The following is a 15,888-nucleotide window of genomic DNA, read 5'->3' on the forward strand; positions in this document are numbered from 1 at the left end:
GTAGCTGTGGTACACGGGCTTAGTTGCTCCGCAGCATGTGGGATCTTCCCGGACCAGGGCTCAAACCTGTGTCCTCTGCATTGGCAGGCAGATTCTTAACCACTGCGCCACCAGGGAAGTCCCAAGTAAATGAATTTTAAAGGTAAAGCGGTACAAAACTTGAATTTGGCTTTTCTCTCTGTTAAGAGGACAAGTTTTCATAAGATGTTGAACTGCTTTTGATAACAGATTTTGAGTTTCTTTACCTTTTAAGTGATCTGTTCTATATTTGCCTTTGAAATCTTTTATTGTTACTTTGGCTAAGTGAATAACTGTTGTTTCACAGTGACCTATGATCCTATCTGATTGAGTGTTCTAAACCCTTTTGATATTTTTTGACAAAACTTCCTAAATCAAATTCTAATGAAGTTCTTTTGACCTCTAGCTAACTTTGGGATGCTTCAGAGGGCCCCTGAAACATCCCAATGAGAGATATTAAACTAATTAGGTTCATTTGGTAGGTTAAATTACATGGGAAGTATTATCAAATAAGTAATAAACTTTCTTAGGTTATATTGTATGGTAAATGTTACTAATATAGATATTCTAGAGGTTATATTGAGTTCCTAAAAATCTGATATGTCCTGGTAAAATGTTATCAGTCATAATTCTAGTTATTACTGCAAGTGTTGTATGTCACAGCAGTAACCAAGTTACTTTGTCAATTGCATTGTAATCAGATTTAAACGTGCCTTCTTAAGTCTTTTGTCATTATAGACAGTTATGATTTCACTCTGATGCCTTTGCAAAAATGCTTCCTCTTCAAGAAGATTTATAGAAAGGACTTTTGCATAAATACAAGTTTCTGACTTTCAGACCATATTGCTGAACTGGGTAAGAAATTGAAGAATTCTAATGGGAAACCTGATGGCTTCATAAAACTGTCAACAAAAAGGATTAGTTACATAGGACTGAGTAAACTGGTGAATATGGTTATAATTTTTATGGTTTCTATCTGAAAAATTACTGGTTTAAATCTGTGTTTTCCAGGTATAAGGAAAACCTTCCCCTTAAACTAATTATGACTTACCCAAGATTTATAGAAAGGACCTTTGGATAAATACAAGTTTCTGGCTTTCAGACCATAATGCTGAACTGGGTAAGAAATTGAAGAATTCTAATGGGAAACCTGATGGCTTCATAAAACTGTCAACAAAAAGGATTAGTTACATAGGACTGAGTAAACTGGTGAATATGGTTATAATTTTTATGGTTTCTATCTGAAAAATTACTGGTTTAAATCTGTGTTTTCCAGGTATAAGGAAAACCTTCCCCTTAAACTAATTATGACTTACAATAATTTGGTAAATTATACCTTTGTAAGCAGAATTGAAACATTTATCTTTTCTCTCTGTCTGCTTCCTCCAGAGATTGAAAACTCTTATGTTCCCAGCAGCTTTATCAGATAAATTAGGAAGGCTACCTCACTAACAGGTACAGAAATCTCAAGGTATTTTAGGAACCTTGAAAAGGGAGGAATTCACCTAGATCTATTAGGCAAAATCTGTGATAAGCTCTTGGTGGGAATTTCCTAGCCCTGAGAGGTCTTTTAAAAGTCCAGTCTGAGATTCCATATAAAAGTTTCAGCAAGCAAAATGCCTATATGATCAATTATAGTTATATAAATCATCAGGCCAAGTTTATTAAGACCAGAGTTATTTTGCAAGCAAACTAGTCTTAATTTGGTTATATTTTGTAAAAACGAGGGTAATTTTAGAGAGAAAAATTATATTTCAGTGAATATTAAATTCCAGTTTTGTTTACGGAGGTCTGTATTTACTAAGACTCACCTCCCAGATAGTTCCTTGCTGTTACGTTATATTAATGTAAAGTTTAATTGAAGGACACGCTGTTTGTTTCTGAAGCTTATCTCAATAATCTATCTTTGGATGAAGATCAGATGCCCCACGACCTGCAACCAGGGGATTATGCATGCTGGAAAAGACATAATTTAAAGGACTTTCTCTACCCTGGGCAGAAGGACCCTTATCAGGTGCTCTTTAACTAGCTCAAGCACAGTGAAACTGAAGGGAATTGACTCTTGGATTAATTTCCACTCACAAAGGGCCCCCCCACTGGACTGGCCTGTAGAGAGGACGGTTTACCTCAAAATAACCTTGAAACAGTGCTCAAACAGAGAAACTACTCATGCTAGGATGAGAAGAAGACCACATCAGAAGTAGACAGCTTGCTCCAGATCCTCAGCCTGACTCATACGATCATTTATAATGTTTTCTTGACTTCTTGGACCCTTGCATATGAATCAAATGTTTTCCTATCATGAGCACGATCCTATGCTAGTTTTAAAAATCAATCCAATTGTTGGGTTTGTGGCCAATTACATGTATCTAGTACTTCTGGGTTACCTCGGTGAATTTCTCCACTTCAAGGCTCTAACTGGTTGGCTCTGAGGAAATTTACTTTAAAAGCAAAATTATAGTCATGTTCAGGTCACTACTGATATTACTAGATGGAATCCCCTCACCTGGCCAATTAATAATGCCTGCTCTGACCCTGGCTATAAATATGAGTTTTTGTCTATTACTCAGGCTCAATCAGAGCAACAAGCAAAATTTCAGCCAAGGAATAAGACCTCCCACAATTATGGGATGGATTTATGTAGTTATGTAACACCAGACTATGGTAATTAAGGCTCCTATATGTTGGGAACAATTAAATCATACTAGGGATACTCAGTCTAGTAACACTAGGAAACTGGGCTGGGTGCCTTATGGACAATGCCAATATATAATTTCCCTTAAAGATAAGGATTGGTACAGAACAGACTAAGTCAGATGACCTAGGATATACTGGGCTGCACCTAATGGAAGTTCTTGACTTATGTTCTTGCTTATGACCTTACTAATCTGCTAGCTATATTGTTTTTTATACTGCCTGTTTTACAAAATTGTTGTTTCTTGCATTACCAAATGTGTGACTGAGCCTCTGATAAAATGATGATATATAGTTCCATATAAGATCAATGATTTAATGGTGTAATTCTAGATATGGGAAGAAGCAACAAGAGGGAATATTTTCCTGGACCATAAGAGACTAGTGAGACGGGTGGTCTGAAGACTAGTGGCACTGTTAATGAAGCCTAGTCCAATAATAGCAGGACACTGAGTGGCCTATCAGTGAAATCTTCGCCAGACCTGGGAATAGGTATTCCTAGCACCGTGGGCCGAAATGGTCATGAAATGCCCCCCAAACCATGGTCAAATTTATGACCCTGAAGGGGCTCTGCCAACTGAAAATTGCCATCTGCCTCTGCAAGGGTTAAGTCAATGGCCACTGCAGCCACTGACCTTCAACATCCTCTGAAAGGAATTCAGGGTGTAGATCAGGATGAGGCACTCTGTGCTCTGAGAAAACCTGGAAGAACAGGCCTTTAGCTAGTTAGATGTTTTCAGGAGAAGATCTTATGAGCCCAAATTCTTTCATCTTCTCATACCTAGAGAAACACTAACATCATTAACGGTGACATCTGCTTTGGCCATTAAGGGGAATATTACAATTAAAAGTCAAAATGGAGTAGCTATGGTTTAGACACCCAATGAAATAACTAGGTAACATTATGGGTGTGATTTCAGACAAGTCCTTGTATTGCTAAGAACTTGAGTTTTCTGAGCTGTGTCAGAATTGGATGCCACCAGCCATTCTCACAACAATGTCAGCTGGCAGCTGGTAACTACAACCTTACTTTTTAAAGGTCTTGTAACTATTACATTTTTAGACAATGAAATTGCTTTAGATCATACATTAACAAACAGAAGAGACATGTATGATGACCAATAGCACCTGTTATTTATGTGTTAATACCACATTAAAAGTTAAAACCTACTTAGATAAAAGTAGACAACTGGCTATCTGGCTACAAGTCTCCCCAAAGTGGTGGTCCAGATTGGGTTTCAGGCTTATTTTCCTGAAATGAAATGAGATTTATTTTTCCTATTAAAATTCCAGTTGTCACTCCTCCAACTGCTTCTAATTGGGCCTGTTACACTAAAATGGCAGACCAGGGATTGAGATTTTAATCATACAAGACTCAGATCCAGAACTCAGAACTCAGAAATATTTCTGATTCAGTGTCTATTTTCCAAATTGAGGCAGGACTATGCCCCATTTTAGCAGGAAGTGGCCAGAGCCGTCATTATCCAGTTCCCTGAATTGAAGCTGAGCAGGACTCTGTGGGGCTCTGGAGTACAAATCCTTTCTGTGTCCCCTGTTTCTTGTTTGTAGGATTTAGACTTCATTCAGCCTCCTTGACCATTCCAAAGGGCAGATTCAAACAGCTGCTAATCAGAGAATGGAGGGGATACAGAAACAGGGGAGTCAAGTGGTGGTACAGCCTTGGGGCAGGCTTCTGGCTCCTCCTAAGGAGTATGCATAGCAATACCTTTGAGTTCTTCTGCAGGAACTAAGGCCCCCACCCAAGTGGAGGATGGTAACTTCAAGCTGAGTGCAAGATTCCTGGAGCAATGTCCTGTTACTTTGCCACCAACCAATTAGAAGAAAGTCACACATCCTGCAGATTTTGCCTGCCTTTTCTGGGCCCAGTGATGACCATCCAGTTAGACCTCCTGTTTGGCCCCTGTCTGTTTCATCTCCGACAGGGTTCAACAGTTTCAGGCTAAAGTGTTGTTACCATGAGGGTGAATACTGGTTTCAGTCATATAACACCTCGATTTAGATCAGGTAGAGAGAGACTTCTACTCTACTAGGCAGGACTATGCCCACTCTCAGCAGGAAATAGTTACAGAAGAAAGAGACTTCTGCCCCAATTCCCAAGAAGTATCTTGAGTATGAAGTCTCTCATGGGGGAGTTGTTAGGGGAACCACTGACTGAAACTGCCCGCTCTGGCCAGGCCCAATAGTAACCACTTGCATGAGTTATCTTAAACAGGAGGTCCTGGTAAGGAGCACGGAATTAACAAGCCACCACCAACTGGAAGAATTCGGGAAAGGTCAAAAGGAGACAGGAGACACCAGTCCATATGTCCTCCCGGAATCCTTCTCACTGGGATCCATCTTGGCTGAGCGATGCAAACGCCACCAGGGAGGACCTTGAGTCAGAATGATTGGCCAGAGACAACCGGGAAACTAATCCCATCACCATAAAACCTGATACTGCGAGCCACGTGGCAGAGCAGTCCTCCTGGGTTCCCTTACCCTCCTGCTCTCCACCCGGGCGCCCCTTCCCAATAAAAGTCTCTTGCTTTGTCAGCATGTGTGTCTCCTCGGACAATTCTTTTCCGAGTGTTAGATAAGAGCCCACTCTTGGGCCCTGTAAGGCGTCCCCCTTCCTGCAACAGTGAGATGGAGGTGGTCATGTCTGGGATCAAGCTAAGGGGAAGCTGACTTGGAATTATATTTAGTTTGGGTTTAATTGTATAATTTATTCATGTGTTTCTCAGTCACTTCCATGTATGATTAAGTAATTACTAGTAAGATTTCACAGTGTAGTGAGTAGAAGCTCTAGGATTCAAACTAGGGTTGTCTGATTCTAATGCTAATGAACTAATGCTACACTTTATTGCCTTTCATATGTTTAGGGAACCATGAACAAATTTTACAGCTCAAATTAATACCATGATGGTTTAACACCAGCTACTTGCCAGCATTTGATGCTATTTCCCACTTCATTACCTGATTCCAAGATACTTTTTTTAGTCTTGGCTCCCATTGCTGCCCTATAAGTACGTACGATATGATTTATCAAAAATGCACTCCTGGTCTTTTGCTACACCGACCACATGTATGGTTTTGCCCAATCACATCCACACAGGTTCATATTAATTTCTTGGTGATGTGGCATGAAATACTGACATTGACTAAGATACCTTAAAACTCAAAATCACTACTACAATGAGGACTGTGGGGTAGGACAAATAATTTTCCTGCTACCCTTCTAGGTTCTTGGCTGAGACCCTCCTGTAATAAAGAACAGATTAATAAGAGAAAACCAAACACATTTAATAACACATATAGGGACTTCCCTTGTGGTGCAGTGGTTAAGACCCTGCACTCCCAATGCAAGGGGCCTGGGTTTGATCCCTGGTCAGGGATCTAGATCCCTCGTGCTGCAACTAAAAGCCCGCGTGCCACAAGAAAGATCCCGCATGCCACAACAAAGATCTTGCACGCGGCAATGAAGACCCTGCGTGCTGTAACTAAGACTGGGCGCAGCCAAATAAATAAAAAAATATTTTTAAAAAACCGTGTATACAGAGGAGAGACCCAGGAAACTGAATAACTCCCCAAAATAGCCCAAGACACCACTTTAAATATCATCTTCTTCTAAAGACAAAGGATGTTGCTGGGGGGTGGGTGGGTGGCCAGTTATGGGAGGTGACCAGGAAAAGCACAGTAAACAAGAGTAAGGTTGTTATGCAAATTTGAGTCTTTGCCTTCTCCATTGATAAGTTTCTAGAGATTTAGTCATCCTTCTCTTCCAGGCATTTAGAGGGAGACACCCTACAAATGGAGATTTCCCTTATAAATGTAAATCTCTCTTACAAAAGGGTAACTTACCGGTTTTCTGAGCCTCTGCTAGTGAAACCATGCATCTCAGATTGGGACTTGAACCCACGTGCTGGGACTTGAACCCAGCTAAACCCCAGATTGGGACTTGAACCCAGCCAAAACCCAGATGGGAACTTGAACCCACGGTCTTTTAACTGAGATCACACACCTGGTCTCAGGACTTAATGAAGCTCAGGTTCTTGATGTCTCATCGCAGAAAGAATTCAGTGAGAGGCAAAGTGATAAGTAAGAAATGGATTTATTTAGAGAGAAACACACTCCACAGACAGAGTGTGGGCCATCTCAGAGGCAAAAATGGCCCCAGAGTATGGGGTTGTTAGTTTTTATAGGGGTTGGTAATTTCATAGGCTAATGAGTGGGAGGAGTATTCCAGCTATTTTGGGGAAGGGGTAGGGATTTCCAGGAGTTGGGCCACCGCCCACTTTTTGACATTTATGTTCAGCCTTGGAATTGTCATGGCGCCTGTGGGTGTGTCATTTAGCGTGCTGATGTGCTACAGTAAGCGTATATTGAGGCTCAAGGTCTAGTAGAAGTCTCGTCTGCCATCTTGGACCTAGTTGGTTCTAATCATTTATGTCGTGTCTATGTCATTCTTTTAAAGGTTGTGCCCTGCCCCCTTCCCTCCTGTTTCACTAGGTCTGGGTTTCTTAAAAATAATCAGCCTAAAATAATCTTTATGCCCAGGAGGCATATTTTGGAGTGGCAAATTCTGCTCCTCTTCAGGACACTGACATCAAACTGGTTTGTAAGTGTCATTATTAAGACTATTTAAGAATCTGCACAAGAAAACTTAAATCTTAAGCCCATATAAGAAAGAAACTTGACAGAGTTAGACAGCAGTTTACTCAAATTTGGTAATACTAAAAATTCACCCATCACCAATAATGAGTTGTAAAGCTGAAACTTTTATCAACAACAACAACAATAATAATAATAAATTGATTAACCATGCAAAGGAAAGATTGAATTATCTTTACATTTTCTCTAGGAAAAATATTACACAGACATATGAAGAGAGGATTAAAGAGTTTATAATAAAAAAAATTGTAGGGAAAATATCATAGAGGTGTGCCAGGCAGTAATTAATAAAAATATTGTTTGTATGGAAATTGGGATGTTTTGTATACACCAGCTGTTCAAATTTCATAATTTCTTGTGATTTCTCATTATAAATAAATATTAACTTTGGCACCTAATTGCCTGCATTGCCCATAAATTTTTAATGTCCTTTTTCTTAAAGAGGGTCCCCTGAATCTTAAGTTTCAGGCCTCACAACCTAGATCTGTCCCTGAGATGGTAAGAAGTAGTATGAAATTTTGGTTGCAATTGGAAAGGGTTAATAGGGATGTGGATGTGGTAGAGAACTGGGAAACAGAGCAATTGTAGAGGTTAAATTAATAATAATCTTGAAGACCAGGACATGTGACCAGCTTTTAAAATCTGAAATTCCAAGATGTTATTATGAAATTATGTGACCTCAGAGGCTGACTTCATGGACCAGCCCCCCAAACACACACACAGGGGCCCCTCCCAAGGGGAGCCTCCAGCTGCCCTGTACATTTCAAACTTCCAAAAACGTAGCTGCCTAAAGGATCTATATTTGTATTAACACTGAGCAGGGAAAACAGGTGGCTGGGTTGTTTGCTTATTCCCACACACACTTGAATCTACCTCTTGCTTCCCAAATGACAATAGATAGCTCTTTTCTATCTTCTAATGGTAAACAGGACATAGGCTGATAGTAATAACGGTAATGATAATAACTACAAGGCACAGAACTGACAAATGTTAAAAAGAACTAGTAAAAATCTCTCACTCCGATCCTTATTTCCTGAATCCCATTTCAGTGCCTGGACAGGACTGCAAGGGAAATGGTAGACATTCGGGTTCTTGGGGGAGGGGAGGTGGAGAATCTAGGGAGCAGTGGGGGCGGGGGAAGGAGACACGGGTCGACTAACCGCCAGGGGCTGATCCTCTCTGATAATCTGAGAAAGGCGAGTAGAAATTCCAAGGAGATGATACACTTTTCCAGTTTCTGGCCAAGACTGAAAAGACTGTCAAGTGGGGCGGGGAGGAACAACCCGGCTCCAGCTTCAGCGCTGTTGGGAGAGTTAACTGGGGACCTGAAATCACTGTTAACATGGGCCTCGCTGGACAAAGGGCTGACGTGAACTTCAGTCACTGTGTAGTCTGAGTCCTCTTTCCCCCGCCTGAGCACCATCTCCCTCTTACCTTGGAGGCAGGCGGGCGCTCTTCTGGACACTAGACCAGAGGAAGTGACTACCACCTGCCGGGGATCTGAGCAGGTTTGAAAGAGCAGAGGTTATCCGAAGGCGAGGGCGAACACCGTTGCGGGTCCAGGACTGCATTGCCTATGCTCCTTTCCTGCCCCTGCTCCGGTCCATTTTGGGGCAAAAAAAAAAATGGTGGGCTTGGGGGAGGAATCTGGGAAGGGGGCGGCGGTCATGTTTGAGTACCAGCTCCCTATTGCATTGAAAGCAGGCTGGCCTCTGGCCCAGAAAAAGAGGAGGAGGAGGAAAACACCAGGGTTCCCTGGAAGTAGAAGTGCAGGTGGGAGCCACCTGCAAACCACTGGAAAGGAAAGGGGCGTGGCGGGTGGGGTGGGAAGCGGACCCCGTACTGCAGTTTTCACCCCACATCCACGCCTTCTATCCATTTTGATTCAGTAAATGGTGGGCAATGGGGAATGCTGGGGAGGTGGGCGGGAACCCTGCGTGGGTGCAAGCATCCTATTGCGGAGGATGTGGGCGGGTCGAGGGAAAGATGGAGAGAGGTAAGCACCCCGGATCCCTGCAGGTGGGTGCGAGTGGCTGGTGCCTGTAGCCCTCAGGGGCGGGGGCGGGCAGACATGGAAGCGAATCCTTTTCAGGACTGCATTCCCCACACTCTTGCCCTGCCGCGCGCGCGTGCGCGTGTGTGCGTGTGCGTGTGCGTGTGCGTGTGATTAGGGGAGTTGACAGAGCTCGCGAAAGGAGTGCTGTGCATTCTTTTTTCCATTCCTCTCTTGTAGGGACAACATGGACTTTTTTCAAAAGAAAATTCCTAACATGCCACACTAGAAGGTTAGCAATATCTGTGTAGAGTTCTGTATTTTTAATTTTTCCTTTTTGTTTGCGTCTTCTGTTTTTCCAAGCACCTGGGTAACAAATACTATTATAAAGTTAAACAAACTGAAAAGTATAAAATTCAAAAGGATTTGTCAAATCAGCTGATAATTGAGTAGTTCTCTCCTATCATCACTAATCCATGTCTGTCCCCCAATGTATTTTTGTCACAAAATATGTATTTTAACGTTTCACAGGTGATTCTATTGCATCCTAAACTTTGAGAGCCATCGCTGTTTGTCAGGTTAGGCTAAGCTTATGCTGGGGTAACAACCCCCAAACTTCAGCGGCTTAACATAGCAAAGGTTTAGTTTTAGCACGCAGTAAGCGCCCAACAAGTGTTGGTGAAGGTCAGGGGTGAGGGGGCTCTGCTTTCTATCTGTCAGGGACCCCAGCTGACAGAGGCTCCACAGCCTGGGACATCGCTGGTCACTGTGGCAAAGGGAGAGGGTCATAGAAATCTCTTATTCTTCTAAAGTCACTGTAGTCTAGAAGTAACATAAGTCACTGCTCTGCACAGCTGACTGGCCAAAACTAGTAACGTAGCCTCACCTAATGGCAAGGGGCTGAGGGTGCTATGGGACTAGGAAGCATAGTTTTTGTGTGTGTGCAGAGGCAGTATAAACTATAAAGTGAGAAAAATAAACTAAAAGAAAATATTCATAAAAATTCCAGGGGGAGTGCCTTTCTAAAGCACTAAAACGAAAAATTGAAAATTGTAAAGAAAAAGTGACAAGTATAATTAAGTTTCTATGGAGCAAAGTAAGAATGAATGTACCCTTGGCTTTTTGTTTTCTCAGTGGTGTTATTCTGGGGGAATCTTCAGACCATTCTTTAAGGTTATGGTAGCCTGATGGATGCTGATTGGGCTGGATTCTGGCTGGAGTGAGCTGAGGGTTCCAGCAACTCACTTGCCAGTTCTATAGGACAGGATGAATCTAGCCCCCTGGGTGCTCTGAGGCATGACACTGGGGCAGGATGTGGAAAGGCTCCCCCAAGGCACACTCTCCAGGGTGGTCTGACTTTGGTTTCTCTTCTCCAGTCTGCAGTAGGCACCAGACTTCTTCTAGGTTGATGGCCAGGCTGTCCTGAACATACACACCAGGAGGACAACGACTGTCCCATTGCAGGTCAGAGCACTTTGCCTCTCTTTCCTTTTCCCCGTCTCTTTTGGGGAACCTTTTTTTTGGCGGGGGAACCTTTTATAGGGGAGGAGATAAAGCCCAGTGATTCCCAAGTGGAAACATTGGTCGGGACAGTCTTTGAGCAAACAGATGTCTGACCTGGCTGGGCCTGACCAGGTAACTTGGGGCTGAAGCAGAAGGGGCTGGCCCTTCTGTCAGAGTCCAGTGAAGTAGCCCCCCTGAAATGGGGTTAGACCTCAGACATGGCCTCACCCATCCCTCTCCCACTCACGTTGCTCAGATTCCCAGAAGGGCCTCGGATGTGCCCTGGCCTGTTTGGGTGGTTCTGCGGTGACTTTAGGTCTGTGTGTGCCTGGTGCGGCGCTTCTGATGTCTGCGTCAGCCCAGGCCCAGAGGCACGGGAGCCCCCAGGTGAAGGGAGCTACAAAGGCATGTGGTCTCACAGCTCAGGAGAAAAGGGGTGGCACTTCATGTGTGAACACCCCTATGCACTGCAGGCCTAGCCCACGACTTGGAGGTCAGGGTAGTCAGACTGTGGATTGGTGTGAAGATGTTTTGGAGGCGTTGATGTTGGAGGGTCAGCAGCATCCAAAGCCTGGTTCTCTGGCCCCCTCACCACTTCCCTGCCCACACAGAAGGCTGATATCCCAATCACGTTTCCAAGAAGCTACTTGCCTGGCCAACTCCAGAGCAGAAAGCATTGAGGGTCCAGGACCCTGGAGAGAGCTGTCTGCTAAGCAGGATGCCCAAGCCCTTGGGAGACAATGCCTGGGAGTGGGAGCCCCTCTGGTGAGGCAGGGTAGAGGGATCAGGTTCAGGGTTCTTGCAAAACACTCGGGTGCCAGAAGGTATGTGGATGACTGCCAGGAAAAAGTCACCGGGTCTGTGGTGGCCATGGAGTCACATAGCTCAGATATTTCCTCAAAAGAACCTTTGGATCTCCCCTGACATTCACGCTAAGGCCACATTTTACCCAGATTGTTCCCATACCCTAACTGAGCACAGTTGGGCAGCCAGAGCCAGGCCGTTTCTGCTCTTTGGATTCCCTTAATCTTTGCCTGTCCTCCCCACTGGCCTGGTGCAGACATTCATTTTTTTTTAATAAATTTATTTATTTATTTATTTATTTATTTATTTATGGTTGCATTGGTTGGGTCTTCATTGCTGCGCACGGGCTTTCTCTAGTTGCGGCAAGCGGGGCCTATTTGTCGTGCCGTGTGGGCTTCTCATTGTGGTAGCTTCTCTTGTTGCAGTGGCTTCTCTTGTTGCAGAGCACAGGCTCTAGGCTCACGGGCTTCAGTAGTTGTGGCACGTGGGCTCAGTAGTGTGGCTCAGTAGTTGTGGCACATGGGCTTAGTTGCTCTGCGGCATGTGGGATCTTCCAGGATCAGGGCTCGAACCTGTGTCCCCTGCATTGGTGGGCAGATTCTTAACAACTTCGCCACCAGGGAAGTCCCCAGACTTCCTTATTGCACCACAGTCTGAGGCTCTTCCTGCCTAGTCTGCCTTCCTTCCCTCTCTTCTTTCACAGGTGTGAGATGTGAATCACAGTCTGAAGGCTTTCCCCATGTCTTCCAGGTCCTTCCTCTTTTATTTTTCATAAGTGCTCCCCGAATAAATCTCTAATGTTGCCTAATCTTGTCTTGGCATTTGCTTCTAGGAAGGCCTGAACTGGTACATAGGCTCAGGGTACTTTCACAGATGAGAGCTCACGTTTCACATTTCTCAATAGCTGTACTGTTTTTCAGAGAGGCAGGGTAGTATAGTAGTTAAGAGCCTGACTAACTGGGTTCAAGTCCCAGGTCTATTACTTTTAGCTGTGTGTCCTTGGCCTCTGTGCCCCTTTTCTAAAACTGAGATAATCACATTACTTCCTCTTAGGATTGTTGTGAGGTTTATATGAATGATTTTTATACAGACCACTTAGTATCTCACACATATTAAATAATATCAGCTATTTTACCATCTTTGGTAGATGAAGGCAGAAGAGGGGAAGGATCTGTAGCTATTGATGTGCTTGGGTCTGGAACTCTCAGTCTTAAGGTTCTACAGCTCTAAGTACATATGCTTTATTGATTTTTAACCTAGAAGCTAAAATTAAGGTTTAGGAAAACACATGAACCAGTTAAATGGCATGATGATTGTGACTCCTACCTTCAACTCCATTGGGTGGGTAACTCCCAAAGTGAGAATGGTATGATAATATTGTCCCTTTTCCTATATTGTATCCATCAGACAACTTATTCTGGAATACAGAAATGGCACTGAAGACCATACCTGTGATTCCTCTTCTTGTTGTTACATTTACCAAATACTCTTTATGGTAGAGTGTGTCACAGGCATATTTTTCAAGGAAGGGAAGAGGCAGGGTGGGGAGGGAACTAACATTTTCATGAGTGCTCACTAAGGGCCAGATGCAGTGTTTGGTGTTTTGGGTTGATTCTCTTTTTTTTTTTTTTTTTTTTTTTTTTTTTTTTTTTTTTTTTTTTTTTTGCCACCGCCGCAGCCTCTCCCGCTGCGGAGCACAGGCTCCGGACGCGCAGGCCCAGCGGCCACGGCCCACGGGCCCAGCCGCTCCGCGGCACGCGGGATCCTCCCGGACCGGGGCACGAACCCGCGTCCCCTGCATCGGCAGGCGGACTCCCAACCACTGCGCCACCAGGGAAGCCCTGGGTTGATTCTCTTTAATCCCCATAACAGTCCTGTGAGGTAGGTAACAGTATTTCCCTTACATGAAGAAGAAACAACTCCGAGAGGTTAGGTGTATTTTCCAAGGCCCTTAATCTAGTAAATTATAGAGTTTATATTCTAACCTAGGTTTTGTTATACTCCAAAGCCCATACCCTACCTTTTAAATTTTTTTTAAACTTTAGATGGTGACCTTCCAGGACTGAGGGATTTATTGGTTTCAATTTGCATGACAGCATGTTAAATTTGAGTTTTCTCATAAGCAACCAAGATATAATAGATATGAAATTCTAAAGCCAGGTTTTCAAAGGAAATAACCAAGCAGCTCTAAAACTTAAAAGGATTAAAAGGTTTAAGAGAGGAGATATGAAGAAAGAATTTTTTTGAGGATTTCTTTGGAGTGGGCTTCCAAGGGGGAAGAGTTCCGGTGCTTTGCCCTTCACCCCAAGGCTTTAACTGGACCCCTTGAAGCTTGATATGTAGCTTTTGGAGTTTGGAGGCACAGTGAAATGGGATCTGACTCCAGCATAAGAAATCTGATGGGCTAGAGAATGGGGAGGATAGGAAAAGAGAAGAAACCCAGCACATCCCTTCCCCACAAAGTGGGAGGCCCACTAGAAGTTGGTGCTAGCTAAGGGAGGAGAGGTTTAACTCTGAATCAAGTTCAAAGACTCCTTTATTATTTGGGACTAGGGGTTCTAATCACTGAAATGAGGCTCAATTTGTGATTTAAAGTGACTGTAGAGCTCTCTGGAGTGAGCTACAAAGCCATGGGGCCTGGGAAAAACTTTTGCTACATTAGCTTTCTTTTGACTAGTATTTGCCTGGTATATATTTTTCCATCATTTTATTTTGAATTTTTCTGGATAATTTTAAGAGTATCTCCGAGAAAAAGCATGGAACTGGATTCTGTGCCTGGAAAATAAATCCAATCTGAGGTTTTATTCCTGTTGAGTTTAATCCGTGTATCTTTATTTTGATTATTGGCATACTGTAGCTACATTTATTTCTACCTTCCTACTTTGTGTTTTCTGTTTATAATGTTTGTTCTTTGCATCCGTCCCCTCCTCTCCTTTCCTGCCTTCTGCTGGACCAATGGAGTTTTCTTTGGAATTTTGGTATTTACACATTATTATTATTATTTTTTTTTTTTTTTGCCGTACGCGGGCGTCTCACTGTTGTGGCCTCTCCCACTGCGGAGCGCAGGCTCCGGACGCGCAGGCTCATTGGCCATGGCTCAGGGGCCCAGCCGCTCCGCGGCATGTGGGATCTTCCCAGACTGGGGCATGAACCCGTGTCCCCTAAATTGGCAGGTGGACTCTCAACCACTGCATCACCAGGGAAGCCTACACATTCTAGTTTTTTAAATTAATTTATTTAATTTATTTATTTTTGGCTGCGTTGGGTCTTTGTCACTGCGTGCGAGCTTCCTCTAGCTGCAGCGAGCTGGGGCTACTCTTCATTGTGGTGCGTGAGCTTATCATTGCGGTGGCTTCTCCTGTTGCGGAGTATGGGCTCTAGGTGCACGGGCTTCAGTAGTTGTGGCTCGTGGGCTCTAGAGCACAGGCTCAGTAGTTGTGGCACACGGGCTTAGTTGCTCCGCGGCATGTGGGCTCTTCCCCGGACCAGGGCTCGAACCCGTGTCCCCTGCACTGGCAGGCAGATTCTTAACCACTGCATCACCAGGGAAGCCCCTCTATTTTTAATCTTTTAGTGCTTGTCCTAAGATTTTTCTAAATTGATTATCTAACTTTTTAAATTTTTATTTATTTATTTTGGCTGTGCTGCGTGACTTGCAGGATCTTTTTTCCCCGACCAGGGATGGAACCCAGCCCCTTGGCAGCAAAAGTGTAGAGTCCCAACTACTGGACTGCCAGGGAATTCTAACTTTATATTTTTAAACAAAATCTAAACTATCTCCAACTTCTATGCTCCGCCTTATTTAGACTTCTACATTTTGAAAGGTCTTTCAAAAAAAATATATATATATACAGCTTCTGATAACTGACATTTCTATAAGCAAGCAAACTGTTAACCATTATTATTATTATAGTTCACAATTCATGATGTATTTTAAAATATATTATCTCCTTTGATTCTAGAAAAAGCTCAGCTAGGTGTTACTTCATAATGAATTAGGAAAAAAAGAAAGAAGAGGAAAGACCCGAAGAGAAAAGAGCTCTTCAATTCTTAATGGTATCTTTAAAAACCCTTAAGAGTCTGGGGACCTCAGGTTGAGAACCACGGATCTTATAAATATATTATTCACCCTTTTCTTTTGGGAAGTGAAAGGAGAGAATTATCATTTTTGAACGTTTATTCTGTACCGGAAAATTTTCTTAGGC

This window comes from Physeter macrocephalus, chromosome 21 (genome assembly GCF_002837175.3).
Source record: "Physeter macrocephalus isolate SW-GA chromosome 21, ASM283717v5, whole genome shotgun sequence".
NCBI lineage: Eukaryota > Metazoa > Chordata > Mammalia > Artiodactyla > Physeteridae > Physeter > Physeter macrocephalus.